The sequence below is a fragment of the Camellia sinensis genome, chromosome 4, assembly GCF_055761805.1.
Source record: "Camellia sinensis isolate YWXY chromosome 4, ASM5576180v1, whole genome shotgun sequence".
In the NCBI taxonomy this organism is placed as follows: domain Eukaryota; kingdom Viridiplantae; phylum Streptophyta; class Magnoliopsida; order Ericales; family Theaceae; genus Camellia; species Camellia sinensis.
The window spans coordinates 17,985,633-18,005,127 of NC_138964.1; the positions used below are offsets into that span (position 1 = coordinate 17,985,633).

Below are 19,495 nucleotides of genomic sequence, written 5' to 3' on the forward strand. Positions count from 1 at the left end.
TTGGAGAAAAAAAATTTGTGTTTGGGAAGACAGTTGGGCTTTTTGTGGTTTGATGTAATGTTTGTGAGAGAAAAAGTGAAATAATTATGGGGTTTGATGTGATATTTTGTTTGGATTTTTTTTTTTTTTTTGATTTTGTAACCAATTTGTCTTTTAGTGAAAAAAAAAAACAAAAAAAAAAAAAAAAAACCCAAAACCCAACTTCCCAAACAACGCTTTAGTACAATTAGGTTACATGGAAGCAATGATTAGACACAATCTATTGTACACAAATCATACCTTAAAGAATATAGAACTTTAAGCTTAAAGGTGTGTTAGGAGTTATACCTTCATTTACCTCTTGGGAATCACATTATAAAAAATTTGATTTTTTGCGACGACAAAATGCCGTCGCAAATACTCAAAATGCCGTCTCAAAAGGTTTTTGCGACGGCATAACTTTTAACGACGACAAGTGGGGGGTCGCGATAGAGGGGGTCGCAAAAAGGTTTTAGCGACGGAACGTTGTCGTCGCCTTTTTTTTGCGACGCAAAGTTGCCTTTTTGCGGCGGCATTTTTTCGTCGCCATTAATATGAAAAAATCTGAGATTTTTTTAGACGACACTATGTTGTCGTCGCTAAAGGTGTTATTTGCCGTCGCCAAAGAATTTTTATTGCGACGAGATTTTTTGAGATGGCACTATGCACCGACGCTAAAGATTATTTGCGGCGGCAAAGAGTACCGTCGCAAAAACTTTTGTCTCAACTCTGCCAATATCAGTTGCGACGGCAATGTGGTGCCGTCTCAAAAAATATATATATATATATTTATGCAATAAAATTATTAAAAATATAAAAATTACCTGTATTAAATGAAAAATAATTAAAAAAAAAACCAATAATTATATAATAATATAAAAATTCTAATATAAAAATAACAATTCATCCATAATACAAATATTCTTGCATTCATTCATTACAACGCATTAGCAAAATTATCCCACTACATAAAAATGCATAATACATACACAATATTTAAATACATAATGTTGTTCACAATTCAAAGTAACGTAAACCAAAAACAAAAGTTTCCCTCATGATTCTTCCGTGGATAGCAAAAACAAAAGTAAATCGCAATCTTCACACGCCTGTATTCCACAAGAAGCAAACTGCTACTCAGGAAATATCTAAAAACAAAAAATAAAAATTATTAATGGCAATATAATTACGTGTTAATATTTTAATTACAAAAAAACATAATAAATTAACTACTACATAATTACAAAGATAATTAAGTAAATAATTTTGGCTAGACGAAAATCCGACTCTAACTCCCAAACAGGGAACCCGATTGGAGTCCTGTCTTCTTCCACAAGTATCTCGTGCCTAGGCGGTCGTGTGTGCCAAGTTTCATGCTAAACCGACGCTGTTTGGAGATTTTGAAGTGTCAACACCTCCAATTCAAATTTCTTAAGGAACTAGTTTGGCTAGACGGAAATCCAACTCTAACTCCCAAACCGAGAACCCGATTGGAGTCCCGTCTTCTCCCACAAGTCTCTCGTGCCTAGGCGGTCGTGTGTGCCAAGTTTCATGCTAAACCGAAGCCGTTTGGAAATTTTGGGGCGGCAACACCTCTAATTCAAATTTCTTAAGGAACTAGTTTGCCTAAATTGAAATCTGGCTCTAACTCTCAAACCGGGAACTCGATTGGAGTCCCGTCTTCTGCCACAAGTCTCTCGTGCCTAGGCGGTCGTGTGTGCCAAGTTTCGTGCTAAACCGATGCCGTTTAGTAATTTTGGGGCGTCAACACCTCGAATTCAAGTTTCTTAAGAAACTAGTTTCTTAAGAAACTAGTTTGCCTAGAGTGAAATCCGACTCTAACTCCCAAACTGAGAACCCAATTGGAGTCCCGTCTTCTCCCACAAGTTTCTCGTGCCTTAGCGGTCGTGTGTGCCAAGTTTCGTGCTAAATCGACGCCGTTTGGTGATTTTGAGGCGTCAACACCTCTATTTCAAATTTCTTAAGGAACTAATTTGCCTAGAGTGAAATTCGGCTCTAACTCCCAAACTGAGAACCCGATTGGAGTCCCGTCTTTTCCCACAAGTCTTTCGTGCCTAGACGATCGTATATGCCAAGTTTCGTGCTAAACCGAGGCCGTTTGGTGATTTTGGGGCGTCAACACCTCGAATTCAAGTTTTTTAAGGAACTAATTTGCCTAGAGTGAAATCCAACTCTAACTCCCAAACCGGGAACTCGATTGGAGTCCCGTCTTCTCCCACAAGTCTCTCGTGCCTACGCGGTCATGTATGCCAAGTTTCATGCTAAACCGACGCCGTTTGGTGATTTTGGGGCGTCAATACCTCGAATTCAAGTTTCTTAAGGAACTAGTTTGCCTAGAGTGAAATCCGGCTCTAACTCCCAAACTGAGAACCCAATTAGAGTCCCATCTTCTCCCACAAGTCTCTCGTGCCTAGGCGGTCTTGTGTACCAAATTTCGTGCTAAACCGACGTTGTTTGGTGATTTTGAGGCGTCAACACCTCCATTTCAAATTTCTTAAGGAACTAGTTTGCCTAGAGTGAAATTCAGCTCTAAAGAGTGAAATTCAGCTCTAACTCCCAAACCGAAAACCTGATTAGAGTCCCGTCTTCTCTCACAAGTCTTTCGTGCCTAGACGATCGTGTGTGCCAAGTTTCGTGCTAAAACGACGCCGTTTGGTGATTTTGGGGCGTCAACATCTCGAATTCAAGTTTCTTAATAAACTAATTTGCCTAGAGTGAAATCCGGCTCTAACTCCCAAACTGGGAACCCGATTGGAGTCCCGTCTTCTCCCACAAGTCTCTCGTGCCTAGGCGGTCGTGTGTGCCAAGTTTCATGTCAAAGATGGATATAACTGTTGATCTCTCCAAGATATTAATGTAAGAACATTAATATGCAGCTAAAACTAAATTTGCTAAAAAATGCAAATTCAAATATTCGGCAAAATATGTAGCTAATAGAGCGCTTGTGAGCAACTCACCAAAATTGAACGAGCCTTAAAATAATGTTTTTGAGTTTTTTTTTTATTTAGTTATTCTTAGTTTTTAAATATATTAAATAATTTTTTTTTTTACTTTTTAAATTCAAATAATTTACATATATTTAAAAGGAAAATATTTTTTAAAACATTTCAAAGGTTCAAAGGTTCTGCTTTTTTTTACAACTGATGGAATATCTAGATCAAGCCTCTCTATAAGCTCACCAGTCTAAAGGACAAGTGGTTCTTAATCACTACTAAGAACAGAAAACATAAAACCTCCTATGTATGATATAATTTATATTCACATAAATAATGTGCCAATGAATCCAAAAAATTGCAAACAAACCTGATGGATCTAGCCTGGTTCATTGAGAAGGTTTTGTCGTATTGATCATTTGATGGGTCCGGAAGGGGACCAGATGCCTTCCCTTTCGAATTTGAATAGTGCAAGATACCAACACCAGTAACTCTTTGCCAGAGCGATTCATTCACAAACCTAGCGCTTGCTACAATGTAGTAATCAGAACTTGCGTTCTGATCCATGGTTACCAAGAAAGAATAAGACTGTCCAACATGAATATCTAAGCTAGTGTAATTTTGTTGCACTGTATATGATCCCTCTGTTTCCGCTAAAAGCAGGTTATGGTTCTGAATTCTTAAATTCAAACTTGTTGACACACCAACATTGTGTACATGAATGCAATATGTTTTGCCTGGCCAACATTATAATATAAACAATCAGAGGCTAAAAAAATTTAAGGAAACAATGTAAGAAAGAAAAACAACTTTCACAAGCATTGACATGTACAATATACCTACCAAAAAGAAATGTTATGTTTCAATGCTTGACCAAAAAGTTCTCCTGGGATGTATAGTTCCTAACTATCATGCAGTGGCATGTTGCATGTGAGTGTATGGGTAAATTATTCAACTGTAAGGGTGAATTATAACCCCTAAAATATGCATGTCCTCAATTTTTCACAAAAATAATAAATGAATAATATATATATATATATATAAGGAAGAAGTGCAATGCTGATGCACATCCTAACACCTAACTTGTTACTTTTGTTAATGTGATTTATATCACATCAAAGAAGTACACTCCATTGCTGAAGCCAAGTCCCAAGTCCTAAGACACAATGAAAGAACATGTTTTCTTAAATAATGCCCTATTTCAATCACAATCTGATGATGGTATTAGTGCTACCATGAGTTTAGTGTGTGTTTAACACTAATACCATCAAATACGGTAATTCACCGAAAATAACAAATAAATAGTTAAAATAATTAGAAGAGACAAGCAGGCCCATCCTAGCCAAAACTGGAAGGTCAAAAAGCCATATGGTATAAGTTGCTTCAAAAGTAGGTTCAATGCATAAAAGGAACAAGGGCACAGCTCATTCAGAGAATCCAACAAGAACAAATCTGTTCCAACTTCTAAATCAACAAAGTTCCTGAACGCATATGACTTATAGACTAATTGATTTGATGATAAACGTATAAGTTATAGCAGATTCTTCAAAAACAGTGTCTCTGAAATACTCACCAGGGTGAACATCAATTGTTTCATAGTCAATGCCGTCAGGAACAAGTGTAGTGTTATATCTATAGGGGCCTTTCCCATTGATAAGAACACCATCCGGCATCCCAAGATTTTTCCCTCCATTAAGTTCTCTCCTCAAAGCCTATATATACCAAAACAAGATCAACCACAAGACACATTGCATGCTAAGCTTCAATACACACCTAAAATGTCGATTTAGACAATTTATCAAACACTAACCGTGTGGTTTCGAGTGTACCAATCACCAATCAAAATCGTGATATCCCCATCTGGGGTTGCAAAAGGAATTGAAATTATATCCCTATTGTTAATAATAAAACCACCATAACCTCCAGATGCCCTTTGAAAATTGAGCGATGGGAAGTAAAAGAAACTCTCGATTTGATCCTTCACTTGGAATTGGTAAGTCTAATTCCACTTTGGAGGAATCGGACAGTTCGTGCCGAGTACCCCATCTTGCCAAGAACTTCTCTTCTGTTGAATACCAGCCCTGTTCACAACCATTGATTTTTTAAATCCTAAATTACCATCATAGATCCAAAACCCAAATCAAATTAATAAATAAAAAAACTACTGTAAATCATACCAAGTCATGAGAAGGTCCTCATCTAATTTGTTCCTCACATTGACAACTACATTGTTGTTAGTAGTCACATTAATGATAGGCCCTGGAAAATGACCATTAATAGCAATAACCTGCAATTCAAAACAATGCAGTTCATGAAAATCACTAAAACCCTAGTAGCTCTTGAATTTCATCACAATGCAGCTCAGGAAAATCCCTAAGCTCACTATACTATATCATTGTAACTTCAAAAACTAAGCATATTTTGCAGATCTGAGACTAAAGACTCAAAATTTTGAAAACAAAAACTAACCCACCAACTGTTTGTGAAATTTCAGAAAACCCAGATGGAAAGAGGAACAGAGTACATTCGAGAGAAAATAGAGTGAGAAAGAGATCTCAAACATACCTGTTGGGAAACACCCAAAGGAGAAACTGTGATGTAAGAGAGCACAAATTCGTAGCTAACAAATGGATCGTCAGCTAAACAGAGGCTCGAGAACAAAGGAATGTAGATGAAGAACAGTGAAACAACGCTATGGGAAGCCATGTTTTGAAGATAAAGAGCTAATTTTTTTTAGCTTTTCTATGTTATACATTCTCAGAAAGCAAAGAAAAGAAGAGAAACAGCAGAGGAGAGACAAGAAACAGTCTGTGTGAGGAGTGTTTGGAGAGAGAGAGAGAGAGAGAGATACAGCATACAGGCGTCACTCGTTGAGTGAGTGAGAGAGGAGCGCTTGAGATTGACTGAGCTCGCGCGAGAGAAAGATAGAGACGCCGCACCACCGCTAGTCGTCGTCGAGAGTGATTGACATTGCTCGCCGTCGTCGCTCGTCGAGAGAGAAATCGCCAGTGAACACTCAAGCTTGTTTGGGGATTTTGGGGGAAAAGATCTTGTTTCAAAGTTTTAGGGATTTTGGATCAAAATGACCGAGTGCCAAACAATGGGAGAAGCGGGACAAAAAAATTTCATTACTTTTTGTGACGGTATATTTAAACCGTCACAAATGATAAATAACAATAGGTAAAACGACGCCGTTTTAATAAGGGTTTTTTTGCGACGGACATTTGCCGTCACAAATTGTCCATTATTTGCAACAGCAAATTTCTCCCGTCTCAAAAAAAAAAAAATTTGCAACGGTGCACAATGCGTTGCAAATACTTCCGTATTTATCACACCTTTTCGTGTATGTTTATTAGCGACGGGGTAACTACCATCGTAAAAGCTATTTATTTGCGATGGTTTAAATTGCTGTCGCAAAAGATTATTTTTTGCGACGGGAAATCCGTCATCGCAAAAGGTTTCGTGTTTTATAAGGACTTTTCTTGTAGTGTCTTCACCCATATACATCACCTCTATTATTCATCTTGGTGATTTTCATTTCATCATTCTTCTTCTTATAGGAGCTGATTTTGCTCTTTAGATTGAACACTCTTGTTGTGCATTTCCTCTCGAAGTCCTTGGTGTTCTTTGAGATTCCACCTACAAAATATCTTGATTTCTTTCTTGGTACCCATACTTTCTTGGGTCCATGGGGATTAGTCTCAGGAACATTTAATCTCATAAAAGGTTTAGGAGGATCAAAACCAATGACTACTTTGTCAAAAACACATCTTTTATTTCCAAGAAACTTGTTGAGGTTTTGTTTTCCTTTTACAAAATTTTCAAGAGTTTTGTTTAAATCCTCAATATTGTTTTTCAAAATGTTTTTCTCATAGACGTAAAGTCATTTTTCAAAGTAGCATTTTCCATTTTTAAAACACCCACATCATTTGAAAGAGAAGTAACTAATTTCTTTAATTTAGAATTCTTAACACAAATGTTTCTAAATATGTCATGTAATTCATTGAAAGCACTTTCAAGTTCTACATAATGAGAAATTACCTCATCTTGAGTAGATCCTTCTTCTCCAAGAGCCATGAGACACAGGTTGGCTACTCCATCATTTTCTCCCCAAATGGCTTCCTTTTTGCTGCCATCCATCATTGAAAGTTCATGAGCCATGATTGAGCCTAGGAGTTCTTCAATGTCTAATTTTGTCAAGTCTTTTGCTTATTGGATAGTTGTAACCTTAGCTTCCCATTCATTTAGCAAAGACCTAAGTATTTTTCTTACAAACTCATCATTAGTATAAGATTTACTAAGAGATTTTAGAGCATTAATAATATTGGTAAATTTATAAAACATCTCAGAAATATATTCAAATGATTCCATAGTAAAGAGTTCATAATCATGAATAAGCATATCAATCCGAGACTCTTTTATTTGGCTAGTTCCTTCATAGGTGATTTCAAGTTTATCCCAAATCTCTTTAGCAGTAATACACCCAGAAATTTTATTGTACTCATTTGCATTTAGTCCACACACAAGAATAAGCTTGGCTTTAGCATTAGCTTGAAGGAGTTTATAATCACGCTCATCAAATTCATCCTGAAGTTTAGGCACACTGATATGGTCTACTACCTTGGTAGGGATTTTAGGATCTTTAGTGATAATGAGCCACAAAGCATAATTGGTAGCTTGAAGATACAAAGTCATTTTTTCTTTCCAATGAATGTAATTACTACCATCAAAGAGAGGTGGCCTATTGCTAGCTTGTCCTACAGCAGAGTAAGTAGAATACATGGTTGCTATGGATAAAAAACTCAAGATTGTTAAATCTAAACAAGAGCACAGGCTCTGATACCAATTGTTACCCAAAAAGCAACCTAAGAGAGGGGGTGAATTAGGTTTCTACAAATTAAAATTAATAATACCCTAATAAAATTAACTACTAGTACAACAAATTATTAACAAGCACAATGATGAACTTAGCAATAAATGATCAAGCAAAATAACAATGAAGTATAACTAACATATATGGTAAATCAAATGATTAGCACATGAATATTAGATAGATATAGCAGTAGTAGGAAAGTAAAGAGATTAGGAAAGAGGAAACAAATAGATTTATAGTGGGTCGGCTTCAACCAAGCCTACATCCACTCTTTAAGCTTCACTTGAGATTTTTCACTATCTTCTAGCTTCACAGGGTGCTAGCAACCTTTTCACAGATGGAGCAATCCTCCACAGATTTTACACAAACTTTCTAAGTCAAGAACACTGTGTACTACACACTCTTACAAGGTTGAAAAAAAGGTGTTTTTGCTTTCACAGAAAGCGACAATAATTATCTCTTAAAGATAGATATAAAAATGAAGCTCTGGTTTTTCTATAAACCTCACACAGGAAAGATGAGCTTAATGCTATAACGCTCAATATATAATTTCTGAGAGAGGATGTAAACAAAAATTGAAGAACACTTCTCAGAGAATAGATGTGAGTGATTATAGATCAAAGAATATTTTCTGATTTTTTTTTGTAATTTGTTTACATTAGAGGCTTTGGTATATATAATGAAACTTATAGCAATTTATAGCCGTTATATTCATTTGAATTTATAGCCGTTAAACTCCATTATTACTAATTTGAATATCTTTAACTCCATCATTACAAATTTGAATATCTTTCACTTGAACCTTTTAAACCTCTTGGCCTACTGTTATGTTGGGCTGTTTGAACATTTATTTTGGGCTGTTTGAACTCCTGATTTAATCAAATATTAAATACATTCTAACAACATTTAGGATAAAGGTTTAGGTGAGAAATAATGGGACAAAATAAATTTTGATTCTATTTTTTTTTTCAAATAAATCATCAAAATAAATTTTGATTCTATTTTTCTTTTTCAAATAAATTAAAATATAATTAAATAAATCATCAAAATAAATTTTAGATTCTATTTTTCTCTTTCAAATAAATTAAAATATAATTAAATAAATTATCAAAATAAATAAGTCTAATAAAAATAATTAAGTTATAAATCATACGTAAAACAACTATATTGTATAAAAATTTTAATAATTTTTTTTAGTCCCTTACATTGCTCTTTCTACCCCTTATTTTCTTGGGGAACTTACTCATAAGTCCCATATACTAAGGCCTCGTTTGGCAAGAGGCTATTTTAGTCAATTAGCCAAAAAGTTACTAAATTAGCCAAAAAGTTAACAACCCATACCAAAAAGTCAAAGATTCTATTTTCTCTCTACTTTTTGCACATCTTTTCGTAATTAGCCAAAAAGTCATCCCAAACATACAAGTTTTTTTTACCTACCTTTTTAGCCAAATAGCCAAAAAGTTACTAAATTAGCCTGTTCCCAAACGAGGCCTAAGTTCAAGACCCAGTTAATCCTCAAACAAAACACTTGCACTAATTAGTCCTATACATTTTTAATTGTTACCAAAAAATTCTATTTTTTTTTAAAAAATTTTTACAGACATTGTTACATCTTACTACCGTCGGACTTCCGTCAAACAGTCGCCGGAGATTTGTCGGAATGTTCAACATTACCGGGAAGTCGCCGGAGTATCGCCGAGAAGCCGCCGAAGTTTCACCAGAAGTTCACCAGAGTGTTAAGAACGTTAATGGAAGTCGCCGGAATGTTCAGAACGTTCACTGGACGTTAAGAATATCACTAAAGACTCACCGGAATGTCTAGAATATTGCCAAAAAAAAAAAAAGAGAATAAATGGAGAAATTAGAGCGAAAAAACATAGTAAAATGTGCTAAATATTGATAAACTAAAAGGAAAAAAAAGTGAAACGACAAAAAACAGCAACAATGAGAAAAACATATACTATTTTTTAATCAAACTGAAAAACATGTTATGAAACTGTAAAATTTTATAGTTCTAAAGAATGTTATGAAACTGTAAAATTTTACAATTTTATACCATGATTTATTCCAGCACCAAAAAAATTTGAAATTGCAAAATTTTACAGTTTTCACCGCCTGAAACTAAAACTCGAAAACTACTTGTTCAGAATTTGAAAATTTTCTCCATTAGAACAGAAAAAGAGAAGTGTATAGCAGAGAAAATATATAAAAAAAATATAAGAGATCGAAAGAGAAAGGCGAATATAGAGAGTGGATTGTACTCCGGCAATTATTTTTTGTTTAGATCTAGCCAAATCTGATGTAGATTTACTCAGATCTGATGTAGATCTACATCAGATCTAAGTAGATCTACTTATCTTCTTCGTTGGAAATATATCTTCTTCGCCGTCAGTAAGGGTGAAGTCACGAGTTGATTTCAATGGTTGGTGATTACCGGTGAATCCCAATCAATGGTGGTCGTCGGTCACCTGTAACTATATATTAGAAAGAGAAAGAAAATAAAAATGGCGTGATCACCGGTCGTCGTCCATGACAAAGAAGATGAGAGAAAAATGCAGAAAAAAAAGAGAGAGAGGACAACTTAAAGAGTGAGGCAAAAAGCAAAGAGAGAGAGAGAGAGAGGAAAAGTAAGATTTTTTGGTCTACTCAAAAAATTGTTAAATTAAATAGCGTACACATATTTCAAATAGGACATGTGGATAATTTTCCCTATTTTCTTCTACAATAACCATGTAGGGAATGTGAGTTTGGGCCCATGCCTCAAGGGGCCCAACTGATTGAGCCAAACTATTGAACATAGAGATACAGGTTATGGAGGATGAGAAGTGTTCTTTGGTTTCATCTACTAGGCCCGTTTGTTTTCAGAGGTAGAATGAAGAAGATTTATAACGAGGGAATTAATAGTGAAGGGATTAAGTAAATTTGTGCTTTTTGATGATAGTTGTTAATGTAGGAATTGTTAAATTATTTTTATATAAAATAATAAAAAAAATAAAAAAAATACAATAACATTAAACATTAATGTTTAAAAAAAATGTCCAACATGTAAAAATAAAAAATTTAAAATAAAAAATTTCCAGAAAAAATAAAACAAATAAAATAATGATTTTTACTTAACAAAAAATACAAAAAATTAAACATTAATGTTCAAAAAAAAAATCCCAAAATGTAAAAAAATAAAAAAATAAAAAATAAAAAATTTCAAGTCCGGCGGACTATTTTTCTAATACTAAGTTTTGAAGGCCAATCTGAATCCCTTCCCTAAGGGGATTCATAATCCGGAGCTCACTATCAATCCTCTCCCCATCTTTCAAAACAAACACAATGTTAGTGGGTCTCATCTCATTACTAATCCTAATCCCCCTCTAACTCTCCAAACAAACAAGGCCCTAGACTGGTTTGTTATACACAACAATGGACCTAAAGGCCTTGTTTGTTTTTAGAAGTAGAATGGAGGGGATTGATAGTGAGGGGATTAAGTAAAATTGTGTTTGTTTTGATGATAATTGTTGGTGTAGGGATTATTAAATTATTTTGATATTAAATAAATAAATAAAAAATACAAAAACATTAAACATTAATGTTCAAAAAAAAATGTTCAACATGTAAAAAGTAAAAAATAAATTAAAAAAATTCCAAAAAAATAAAACAAATAAAACAATAATTTTTACTTGACAAAAAATACAAAAAATTAAACATTAATGTTTAAAAAAAATACCCAACATGTAAAAAATAAAAAAAAATAAAAAAGTTCAGCGGACTAATTTCTAATACCAAGTCCCATGGGCCTATTCTAATCCCCTCCCCAAGGGGATTCGTAGTCCGGAGGGGATTACGAATTCCCCTATCTCTCAAAACAAATATGATATTAGTGGGTTCTACCTTACTATGAATTCTAGTCTCCTCCCTATAACCCAAAACAAATGGGGCCAAAGCGAGGTAAGAGGGGGTGATCAACACTTCATGATTTTAAAAACCTCATTTATATAGTAATATTAGTTATTAATTATTTTTAAATTTTGCTCTTTATAAGTTCCAAAAAAAATTAAATGGTTGCACAATCCATACTTTTTATAACAATGAAACACGAGGTTCAAAATATTAAATTTAACAATTTGTTCAAAATATAACCAGAAAAATTATTGATTTGAGTTTCTCACAACTAGTATCCATTATATTACCTTTAAAGTGTTCTCTTCTATAATTCAACATGAATATAAGAAAACTTATTTATTTATATGTTTTTTATGTTATTTTTTACTTTTTATGTCGATAAAAGTTGATTTGCAACATATATTTTCTTTTAAAAAATTCTGTTAGTAATATACGCTCACCCTTTTATACTTAAACTTCTATTACTTAATTGATCAATGTGACAATATTTTTTTGTCAATTGCTTAAAATTTTGACCTTTTGAATTTAAAAAATATAATACAAAAAACACGATTTCTTTTGCTTCTTCCGTTAATATGATAACATCAAAAATATAAATGTACTAGCGTATGTAAATAATATTAAGATTAAAATACAGTTATAAAAATAACAAATCCAATTGTATAATTGCATTGTGTCATGATCTAGAACCAAGTTTGACTCAAAGGCAACACCGCTCCTCATTACCAAACTTTGGATACTAATCTTAAAATGCAAGCTCCCATAGAGAGAGTGAGAATATTTTACAAACATCAGGGGCATGTTTATAATTTACCTTTTTTTAAGATTTTGTGAAAATTAGAGAATGGAGATTTAGAAGGCTGCGATCCATCACATTCTTACAGTATATTGGCATAGTTTTTAAATTTCTTTTGTCTGGAAACCGACCAATAACAATAGACGAAAAGATAATCAAGTGGTTTACTATTAAATCTAGGATTACATCTCTTTTTAAGACAGGTCCCTAGGTAATCAATGAATTTCAATTAAAGAAGACAGCTTCAAAATCCTTATGTAATATAGCAGAAGCTTAAAACAAAAGTTGGCCGTTGAAAACAAAAGAGGCAGCACTTCAACTGCAATTTCAAATCTCACTGTGATTGGAGATCGCCAACCAAACAATATTCAAGGAGCTAAAGATAAGTTAGATCAGACACATACGAATGACCAAAACATTAATCCAGTATTTCCCTTTATTTTAACAAATACCTGAACAGTTATAATCTTTTTTCTTCAAACAATTGCTGGATATGAGTATCCTAACAGTTATAATCAACAAACTCAACTTCAGAGAAAGTTTCGGATGTGTAACGACCTCACATCAACCATCTCCTCATCCTTAAATTCCTCCTTGAAATATATTGAAAGCATTCCATCAATTAACCATAAAAATAATAATAATAATAATAATCAAAATAAATAAATAAAAACTGTATACAATAAATATTAATGGTGTAGACAAATGCATAGTAATTGAAGGGTAACAGTAACACACTGGGTATAATAACAGTTGGCAGAGACCCAGCCTTTCAAAGCGAGGGTCATGGGCTTGAAGCTCTATTCATGGGGCTATAGCAGTGTAAAAATGAACTGGTGCACGGAGCAATATGCTATACTATGCAATTCACTTAATTTTTCTTATTTTCCAAATCAAAGAAACACATAAATATCCCATAAACACATAAGCAACTTGACTTTGAATATATTAAGAAGTTTCAAAATTCAATATATTAAGAAGTTTTAACGTTGTCCCTCTGTTAAATGCATTCACACAAACCTAACTATCTTGGCTTTGTTAAGCATTTTAGGACATCAAAATAACAATGGTAAGAGTCTAAATAACATCAATATCAATACAATCAATAATTTCCCAATTTTAACATAATTCTTCTTGTTACCCAAATAAAAAAATCATAAATAAAAAAAAACAATATCTCATATATGTGAAAAAAAATTGTAGAACCTAACCGCTATTAGAAATCAATAAGGAACAATATTGTTTTTTCAACCACAAATTCACGCTTTACATAATACATGAATTTTCTTTATCCATCAAAATTCGATTTCTGTGACAGGAACATGGGACAATTTTTTAAATGCAATGCATCAGATTTGAATGTTCATCCATTCTATGTTATTCATCAACTATTTGTTTTTCATTGCACACAAATACATAAATTTTTGATGTTAGCTTAGAATACGCCAATTTTAATTCAATAATGTACTAATTTTCCAATCAACGGTAAGAGATTTAATCAGCTAAATTAATCTCCATCATAAAAAATTCTCTCTTATGTCTAGAATTGCCAAATCATTTCAAACATGTACAAATTGCAAGTACCTACTTTCCTGTTCTCCCAAGCGATATAAATCAGAATTTTTGCGAATCCATCAGTTTCTCTGTGGAATTCTAACTCTTCTCAATAATTTCTCAAATATCTTGCAGATTATAAATTACTGTGATGTCAGATCAACAAACTAAATGATTACTCACCTTCCTAAATTCAATTTTCCACCCATAAGAATTTTCAAAGTTGTCCATCTATTAAATGCATTCAAACTTAACAAAATGATGGTAGCAGTATTAGTTTCTTGGCTCTTCAAGATGGTTAACTATTTTGGGACATCCCAAACAACAATGGAAGGTGGGTGTACATACTCTGTTAGTAAGTGTAAATATCATCAGTATCAATTTCACCAATAATTTCCCAATTTTAATATAATTCTTCTTGTTTTCCAAATCAAACAAACACATAAATATCCCATAAACACATAAGTAACTTGACTTTCAATATATTAAGAATTTTCAACGTTCAATATATTAAGAAGTTTCAATGCTATCCCTCTGTTAAATGCATTCACACAAACCTAACTATCTTGGCTTTGTTAAGCATTTTAGGACATAAAAATAACAATGGGAAGAGTCTAAATAACATCAGTATCAATACAATCAATAATTTCCCAATTGTAACATAATTCTTCTTGTTACCCAAATAAAAAAATAAAAAATAAAAAATAAACAACACCCCATATATGTGAAAAAAAACTGTAGAACCTAATCGCTATTAGAAATCAATAATGAACAATATTATTTTCTCAACCACAAATTAACGCACAAATAAGTTTTGAAACCACAATACAATCAAAATCAATAAATCCTAATCACCAAGTCATTAGGCAATCAAAAGGATAAAATGTCAATCATCAATGAGATCAAAAAGGGAGGAAAGCAGAAATAACCTATTAACAGCGCATTAGAGAGAATTCTGGAAAACTCATACCTAACAATATAAAATGAAAATAAATCATAACTGGTGAAACTAGAACCCTTGGTTACATGGCTCCTGAGGTATGCACTTGATTTACCATTTATTGATATCTATCTCTCTCTCTCTCTCTCTCTCTCTCTCTCTCTCCTGTTTGTGCCAGCTAATAATTGATTTCGTGGTGCTGAGAGGTTTTGTTGATTAGGCCCTGGAAGGAAGCACATGCTACTGTTGGGTAGTTATTGACTGTGACATGTATTGGAATTTAGTGTAAAACCAATTGACAATTGCTTTGTGCTCTTAATAGAACTCTAGTAGCTTTACTTTTGACAAACTCCATTTGGTCGATGGAAGTGGTTTTTTGCCAAATTGTTTTCGAGTTAGACGCATTATTAAACAAATGTTGGATTATGTCAAGTTATACCATAATTTGGAATGGAAGCTTTTCGGTGAAGAAGATTATTTCTGCTTTAACCCTGGGGCAGCTAATAATGTGTAGTTTATATGCAGTTCCCTCTCAACTCTTCCCTACCATTTATCTAATCAATAATCAAGAATAAAATAGCTTTCCATCTATGTACCCAATTAATTAAGACATTCATGGTTGAGTCTGCTTGGCCACCGACTTTGACTCTTGCATTACATTACTGCCAAACAAATGAATTTTTGGGCATATGGTCCACTTTTATGAAAACAATGTGGATTCGTTACGTAGTGCTTTTGTTTTCTAATAAATACCAAATCATGAGAAAACAAAAAAAAAAAAATAATAATAATAATAATAATAATAATAATAAAATATCAAATTATAATCATTTTGTGGTGAAAAAATTTCCAATAATTTCTACTTGACTTTTGCATACAAATCATGATAATGCATATTTTTCCTCCAATATGCCATTGAAAGGTGAAAGCAAAAAGCGAAAGCATTTAAGTGAAAACCGAGGCTCCGTGCCAAAATTGACTATTTTAATTATTTATAAAAAAAATATGTAAAAAGATAAAGAGATTGATATAATAATTTATAATGATACCAACAATAAACTATCATGCGAATGACATATTTTTCAGAGAAAAATTAATCAGTGTGTTTGATTTTAGTTTTCTGAATTAAGTTTTTTGAAAATTGAGTTTTTTATTTTTTATGTTTTTTATTTTTAATAAATATTTTTTAAATTTTAAGCATTTTTTAAATGTATCTAAAAAGTAAAATATTTGTGAAAAAATATTTTAAAAAATTAATAAATACGCAAAAATACGAAAAATATTCTGAATTTTTATTTTTTTTTTTTGTATTTTTGGTATTTAGTGAATTTTTTAAAGATTTTTTTTCACAAAAATTATAATTTTTAAGTGTATTTATGTTAGGTGTGTCTAAAAATTTAAAAAAAAATCTTAAAATATTAAAAAAAATTTAGTAAAAATAAAAAAAATACGAAAAATAAAAAAATAAAATTCTCTGAAAAGTGTTTTCAAAAAACTAAAACTAAACAAAGTGAGATATTATTAGTGATTGTATTAAGAACACTATGTGATTATATGCCCACTAAATTGTAAGAAAAATAAGAGATAAGATACGGAGATCTGTAGTTTATATAGATGGAAAGCTATAGAGTGCTAATTCTATTTGTGCTTTACATAACTTCCGACACAAAGTATGATGTCTTAATTCCATAATTGAAAGTTGAGTGCAATGCTAAAACAAAATCAGCAATAGACATTCTAGTACTAAGGCATTAATTCATCAAAAGACAACCATGCCTAGAGCAGTTGATGCATCTATATGGAGAGGAACAATTAAAACATCTAGTTTTTGATTGACCATAAAAATAAAAATCACAATATCCAATTTAAATGTTTATAAAGATGATGAAATAAGAATCAGAAAAGAATGTATTTACCAGCATACTCAGGTGCAAGATACCCAAACGTTCCAGCCAACCGGGTCTCAAGAGAATACTTTCCATCGGGTGCATGTTTACCAAACCGAAAAATGTTAGATGGTTTCTTTACCAAACCGAAATCGGCAACCTTGGCTCTCATGTCATCCCCAAGAAGAATGTTAGATGGTTTTAAATCTCTATGAATGAAGCTCTGTTGTGCTGAGCCATGTAAATACTCAACCCCTCTAGCCATATCCAATGCTATTGTCACCCTCTGCTTCCAAGTAAGAGGAGGGTACCCAAGTTCGCGCCACTCAAATAAATGCTGGGCCAAAGTCCCTTGAGGCATGTACTCATATACCAAAAGTCTCTCATTGCCATTTGATACAGTACCCTAGAAGAGCAACCAAATGTCTATGCCTAACTTTTGTTAACACTGCAATTTCAGCTTGAAACTCATTCATTCCTTTGGTACCCATTGCCCCAGATTCCATCATCTTCACAGCAATTATAGTCCCATCATGCAATACCCCTTTGTAAACAATTCCAAATCCTCCTCTGCCTAACACATTTTCTTCACTAAAGTTGTCGGTTACTTGACGAAGTACTTGGATCGAAATTGCAACATTCCCACCATTAAAGATGGGCATGTCACCATGATCACCGCTACTCTGACTCTGTAAGTCACTCGGGACACCACCTTACCCATTAGCAACACTCACTATCGCAGACTTAACCATTTTTGACCCTTTTTCAAAACCATCGACTCTCCCAAATCTCTGATGTCATTACTTGAAACAACATAACCCCAACAAACACCACAACAACAATAACTACACCAACAATCATACCTGCCGATACAGAAGAAGACCCATTTGATGTCCCAGAAGGACTTCCTCCGGGTGTGGTCGAATTCGATCTAGACCCAGAAGGTCCACCATTTCCTCCACTTCCAGTGGTAATGTTCTTCCCAAGAAACAGATTACCAGGGGAACTAAACTTCACAGTTGATTGAAAAACCGGTATTGGTCCACTAAGATTGTTGTTTGACACATCAAGAACCTGAAGCTGAGGCACAGTTGTCAAGATATCAGGAATTGAATCCGTGAGATTGTTATCATTCAACTACAAACTCTTGAGAGTTTTGGGATATATTACTGTGATCAAGTAATATATTACAGTAATATATTTTGTGATAAAAAACAAGTTCTCAAAAACAGGTTTGAGAGTTTTGGGAGCTGAAAATATATTTTTGGATTTAGGAGATGTTTTGAACATAACAGATTCTAAGTTTCATTACAATCAAATACTTTTCCATTACAAAAAAAATCTAACTTTGAATACAACAAACACCCCAAAAAAAAAAACAGAGCATGGAAATAAATAAATAAAACAACCCAATGGAACCTAATGGAACAAACACCTAACGATTAAGAGTTCAAAAAATTCTTAGATTAACCTAACAGATTCAGAATGCATATAAAATTCTTAGAATCTTAACCCAACAGATTCTTAGAATCTTAGATGGAGAGATACAAAAAAAAAAAAAATTGACAGGAAGTAGAAGCCATCGAAACCATCACAGATTCCTGGGCAAAAAAAAAAAAAAAAAAAAAAAAAAAATTGACAGGAAGTAGAAGCCATCAGGTGGACTGCGACCTTTTACTTCATGTATTTCGAACCTTCTTGTCGGGGATGGCGGGGTAGGGTGTCGACGTCGGCGGGGCGAGATGACGATGCCCTCCTCTTTCTCTCCTCTCACTAAATCAAAGAAGGTATGGGTTTATTGCAAAACAAAGGCCTAAAATGGGGAAGGGGGATGAAGGAGCGGGAGATGAAGGGAGGAAGACAGGAATAGAGGGTTCGAGTTTGGGTCTCCGGCGAGGGAGAGGAGAGGTGTATCTGTGAAAGAGAGATGTATTCAAGAACAAAGAGGGAGAGGGAGAGAGATAGAAAGGGAAGGTGGGAAGGCAGGCGTGGGTAAGTGGGAAAGACAATGATGCTTAGGGAGAGAAGTCTTGGGCGGAAGATCTAATAATCTCAACCATTGATATAAATTTAGAATTAATCTCAACTATTAAAATGTATCTCTCATACGTTTATATATTTTTAAAAATTCTTTCCCCTTATTATATAGATTTTAAATTAAAAATTATGTTCACGTTTTTTAAGAGGAGATTTCCCACTTGTATAGCATGAATGCTCTGCTAGTAATAATAAAAAGTGAAGGATAACTGGAATTTAAAAAAAAAAAAAAAGTTGTTGGAGAATTTTGTTTTTGGTTTGGACTTTAGCATTCATTGTGCTGGTTGATATTTAAAAATAATAATAATAATAATAATACAATTATTTTTTGGTTTGGACTTTAGCATTCAGTATGTCGTCAGATCGAAAGTGGAATTGAGATTTGATGGGAGAATACAGCACTTCAACATGCATTTGAGTTGGTAATTGTGTACTGCGGTAAGATTCTCTAGAATAATTCCTCTAAAATAACCTTTTACTAGCCTATCATCCGTATTATACATGAAATAATTATATATATTTATATTTATTTTAATTTTTTAA

General features: G+C 33.2%; 2 pseudogenes across 1 annotated transcript; both read right to left on the reverse strand.

The window, feature by feature from the left end:
* Window positions 1-928: 928 nt before the first annotated feature.
* Window positions 929-6,084, reverse strand: LOC114271075 (monocopper oxidase-like protein SKU5; annotated as a pseudogene). The gene is made up of 6 exons (XR_014366079.1): window positions 5,538-6,084; window positions 5,150-5,259; window positions 4,783-5,053; window positions 4,546-4,684; window positions 3,343-3,709; window positions 929-1,127 (listed from the first exon to the last, which is right to left on the reverse strand). The product of XR_014366079.1 is annotated as a monocopper oxidase-like protein SKU5 (transcript).
* A 10,841-nt stretch (window positions 6,085-16,925) lies between these two features.
* On the reverse strand, window positions 16,926-18,205 carry LOC114271074 (receptor-like kinase TMK4 pseudogene; annotated as a pseudogene).
* Window positions 18,206-19,495: the final 1,290 nt, after the last annotated feature.